Source organism: Macaca mulatta, chromosome X (genome assembly GCF_049350105.2).
Source record: "Macaca mulatta isolate MMU2019108-1 chromosome X, T2T-MMU8v2.0, whole genome shotgun sequence".
Classification (NCBI taxonomy): Eukaryota; Metazoa; Chordata; class Mammalia; order Primates; family Cercopithecidae; genus Macaca; species Macaca mulatta.
In genome coordinates, this window is record NC_133426.1 from 35,845,992 (window position 1) to 35,851,334 (window position 5,343).

Sequence of the window (5,343 nt, forward strand, 5' to 3'; positions counted from 1 at the left end):
GTTCAGCAAATTTATTTCTCTGTTCCAAGATTTATTTTTTAAACACTTTTTATTTTAAATTTTTGTAAGTACCTAGTAGGTTTATATATTTGTGGTGTTCCAAGATTTCTGTTGAATTTTATTATTGCTATTTCTACCTCTTTGTTAAATTTCCCTGATAAATTTCTGGATTGCTCTTTTGTGTTATCTTTGAGATCACTGAGTTTTCTTAAAACTGCTGTTTTGAATTCTTGGTCAGAGAGTTCACATATCACAGTCTTGTTAGGGTCACTCAGTGGTTTCTTGCTTTGTTCAGTTGGGGAGACCGTGGTTCCTTGATGTCATTGTTTCTTGTGGATGTACAACTATGTCTTTGCATTGAAGGATAAGTTATTTATTCAGGTCTTCCCTGTCTGGTTTGTTTTGTTATTTACTGCATATGTTTGCTTAGAGATTCTTCACCATTTTCCTGTTGGTTTTCTTTCTCTTTTTTACCACCAGGTTTCTGGCTCCTTGTTGCCACTAGATAGTGCTTTAAGCCCAGTTTTGCCACGATTCTAGCACATAATCACAGTGTTGCCTATTCTGAACAGGAGAGGTTCCAAAGGGGTTAACCCAGTAGTATGAGAAGTCTGGTGATATGGTTTGAATATTTGTCCCCACTCCAAGCTCATGGTGAATTTTAATCCCCAGTGCTAGAGGTGGAACCTGGTGGGAGGTGTTTGGATCATGGGGGCAGATCCCTCATGGCTTGGTACTGTTTTCATGGTGGCAAGTACTTGTGTGAGCTGGTCATTTAAAAGATTGTGGCACCTTCCCCACTACTCTCTCTCTTGCTCCTGCTTTCACCATGTGACGTGCCTGCTCCCTCTTTACCTTCTGCTGTCATTGTCAGCTTCCTGTGGCCTCTCCAGAAACTGAGCAGATGCCAGCACCATGCTTCCTATAAAGCCTGCAGAACCATGAGCCAATTAAACCTCTTTTTTCCCTAAATTATCCAGTCTCAGGTATTACTTTATGGCAATGCAAGAATGGCCTAGCACAGCTGGCTAGGACCTGTGTAATAAATATCTTACAGTGTGGTGCTACTGAACAGTCACTCTGACTTGGCATCTCCTATGGGTGAATTACAGAGCAGAGTTTCCAGTGCTGAGGATGGTAGTTCTGCCTTCTCCCTTTATCTCTGGCTGTCCTCGGGGATATTTATCTCTTTAGGCACTCCTAATGCTTCCTGTGGATTGAGTCATGAGCAAGTCTGTTATCCGGGAACCCGAGATAATGGAGAACCTACTTGTATGCCTCAGTTTGACTTTTTCTGGTGCAGAAACTGTGAGTCAGGGGAAAATCTTGCACACTTGGTGCTGGTGAGCTTGGCGGGAGGAGCATTGCAGATATGGAAGTTTGATTCTCTTACTGTCTACTTGGAGTTTTTCGCATCTCTGTGGCCATGGGAACTGTCTTATTCCCATGTTTGACTACTGGGATATTGCTGATGATAATCTCAGTGCTGTATGTCTGTTCTTGGTTTTCTGCAGGGTGAGGAGGTAGTAAAGATGACTTACTTCTACACCACCATTTTTCCTCAATTGGGCTTCTATACAGTAAAAATGGAAAATCTTTAAAAAATAAGAAAATATTCCTATTTACATAGTATCAAAAATAATAAAATACTTTAGAATAAACTTAACGGAGGTGGTAAAAGATGTATACAATAAAAACTACAAGACACTGATAAAAGAAATTAGAGAAGACACAAATAAATGGAATGACATACTGTGTTCATGGGTTGAAAGAATTAATATTGTTAAAATATCCATATAACCCAAAGCATTTTACAGATTAAATCCAATTCCTATTAAAATATCATTGATTTTTTTTGAAGAAATAAAAAAGTCTAAAATTCATATGGAATCTCAAAGGATCCTGAAGAGTCCAGCTGATCTTGAGAAATAATAAAGGTGAAGGTCTCACACTTCCTAATGTCAAAGCATGTTACAAAATCTATGGTAATCAAAACAGTATAATGCTGGTATAAAGACAGACTTATTGACTACTGAAACAGAATAGAATGTTCAAAAATAAACCTTCATGAACTTGGCCAATTGATTTTTGACAAGGGTGCCAAAACTACACAATGGCATAAAGATAGTCTCTTCAACAAATGATTCTGGGAAAACTTACTATCCACACACAAAAGGATGAAGAGGCACCTTTGTATTACACCATATACAAAAATCAACTTAGAAACGAATAATGATGTAAATGTTAGACCTGAAATGGTAAAAATCCTAGAAGAAAATACTAAGGAAAGGCTTCATGAAATTGGAATGGGCAATGATTTGTTGGATATGACACCCAAAACACATGCAACAAAATCAAAAATATACAAATGGGACTACATCAAACTTAAAAACTTCTGGCCAGCACAGGAAATAATTAACATACTAAGCAGACAGCCTACAAAATGGGAGAATATATTTACAAACCACTTACCAGATAAGAAGTTAATATAAAGAATATATGAAGAACTCCTACAATTCAATAACATTAAAAAGCATGACTAGAAAAGGGTCAAAGGGGCCAGGCGCGGTGGCTCACGCCTGTAATTCCAGCACTTTGGAAGGCCGAAGCGGGTGGATCACAAGGTCAGGAGATCAAGACCATCCTGGCGAATATGGTGAAACCCCATCTCTACTAAAAATACAAAAAGATTAGCCGGGCGTGGTGGCGGGTGCCTGTACTCCCAGCTACTCGGGATGCTGAGGCAGGAGAATGGCGTGGATCTTTCAGTGAGCCAAGATCGCACCACTGCACTCCACAGCCTGGGCGACAGAGTCAGACCCCGTCTCAAAAAAAAAAAAAAAGAAAAAAGAAAGAAAAGGGTCAAAGGTTCTGCACATTGCACCGTACTGGGAGTCCAGGTGCCAAGGAAGCGGGAAGGAAAAAAAAGGGCCATGTGCAAATGCCATGGTCGCCATCTTGTTTGAGCCCCTGCTTCACACCCTCTGTTCTCCATAATGCCTGCTTCTTCCCTATTTACCTTGCCTGGGGCCTCTGCATTGCCCTGCTTAGCAGGAGTGCAGGGAGAGTTCCTGCTCTTCCCTGGACTCCTGTGTGGAGGCATTTTTCAAAATGTTCACAGAATGTGGATTTTGTGGCACTAGCAGCAGGAATGCCCAGTAAAGCCTACAGTCCTTGTTGACTTCACATCGTGGAAGAAATCCAGAATTTAACAGTGAAAGATTTACTAGTGCAGGAACTTCCACGGCTGGTATTAAGAAGATTATGAAACTGAATAATATAAAGATGATCAGTAGAGAAGCTCCTGTGCTCTTTGCCAAGGCAGCCCAGGTTTTTATCATAGAGTTGACTCTTTGAGCCTAGATTCACACAGAGACTAAAAAGCACTGGACTCTATAAGGAAATGATGTCACTATGGGAATTACAAAATTAGATCAGTTTGACTTTCTCATTGATAGTGTTTTCACAGATGAACTGAACCCTCCAAAGCGTTAGGAGGAGGTGCACCAGTCTATAACTCCTGCCAAGCCCATCTAGTACTACTTCACACTGGCTTAGCAACCCTCCACAGTCCAAGTCTAGGGGCAGCAGCAAGGCCAGGAGAGCACCAGCTCTATGACCACCATCCAGCTTGGGTAGATCATCATGCAGCCTCAGCAGGGCCAGATCATGCCCCTGACAATGCAGGTTGGAGAAGGTCAGCAGGTGCAGATTGTCCAGGCCCAACCACAGGGTCAAGCCTAACAGTCCCAGAGTGACACTGGACAGATTATTCAGGTTATGCAACAGATTAACTAAAACAGGAGAGATCCAGAAAATCCCAGTACAGCTGAAGTCAGGCCAGCTAGAATATATTCTCTTAGTCCAGCCTGTATCAGGTACTGAAGTTGTGCAGAAACAGATCTAGATGCTTGCCACCAATGCCCAACAGATTACAGAGACAGAGGTCCAGTAAGGACAGTGGTGGTTCAACCAGGTCACAGATGGACACAAGCTCTACCAGCTCCAACACGTCACCATTCCTGTGGACTAGGACCTCACCCAGCGCATGTTCAACCAGTCAGTCAACCAGCTCTCCTACAGGCAGGACCCCTAAGGGACCTATGACTGAGAGTCTGAGCTGACAAGGCCAAGGACACCCAAGACAATTTTTGCCATACAGCCTTATGGTTATGGATTATGGGCACAACCTCCCTCCCCAGAGGACCCGGCTGACCTCTCAGCACCTCCCGCAGGCCAGGACACTGGGGCACTTGGGCCTCATGCCTGGGACCCGAGATTCTGCAACAGAAAAATGTAATTCTTTTTGTTTTCTTTTTTCCGTTTATTTTCCTCTAAGGAGTCAATATTTCAATATGTCGAGCTGTGTGTCCAATGCTATGAAATGAAAATATTAAATGACATATTTATGGCATTTTCCTGAAGAGCATGGTTTAAGAAATATTTCCCCCTTTGGTTTTCCTTTTTTTGGTTCTCACTGCCACTTCTTTTTAGGTGCAAATCTCCCCAGGAGTGTCCTATATTTCCTGACTCTTGGAGCAACTGCTGCCCCCAAGTTTTACCACCTTTGCTACCCTCAGTTTGAGTTAGGTGAATGTATGTAGCTTTGTTTTCACCAGTGACCCTTTCCCCTTCCCTTGCTTTCACCCCTGAGCTCTGTGTTTCTGTATCCTGAGGCCATGGAAACATTCCTTGCATTTAAGAGACAAATTCATTCCCCACAGAGAGTGGGTGAGCTCATTCCTACACCCTTCTGTCCCAGGGACCCAGGAAGACTAGAACTTTGGGCATTTACTGCCCACCCCCCTTTATTTTAAAATGCATTAAACATTGTGCTAGTTCCCTTTGCTGCATGGACTTCAAACTACATAAAATGCAATAAAACTCATTTTAGATTAAAATAATGGGCAAAGGACTTGAACAGACATTTTTCCAAAGAAGTTATACAAATAGGCAAAAATCACATGAAAAAGCATGCAACATCATTAGTGATCAAGAAAATGCAAACCATTGTCTCATTGAGATACCATGTCATACCTGTTAGGATGACCACTGTCAATAAAACAGAAAATAACAAGTTTTGGTGAGGATGTGGAGTAATTGAAATCGTTATACATTGTTGTTGGGATTGTAAAATGGTGCAGTCACTTATGTTTCCTCAAAAGTTTGAAAATAGAAGCACTACTACTATAATGATCCAGGAATCTTACTTCTGGATATTTATCCAAAAGAATTAAAAATTGAATCTTAAAGAGATATTCGCACATCCATGTTCACTGCAGCAATACTCACAATAGCCAAGATGTGGAAGCAACCCAAATGATCATGGATGGAGAAATAGAT

General features: G+C 41.5%; 1 pseudogene; it reads left to right on the top strand.

Annotated features, from left to right (window-relative positions):
* Positions 1–3,111: 3,111 nt before the first annotated feature.
* Positions 3,112–3,955, top strand: LOC100427379 (nuclear transcription factor Y subunit gamma-like; annotated as a pseudogene).
* Positions 3,956–5,343: the final 1,388 nt, after the last annotated feature.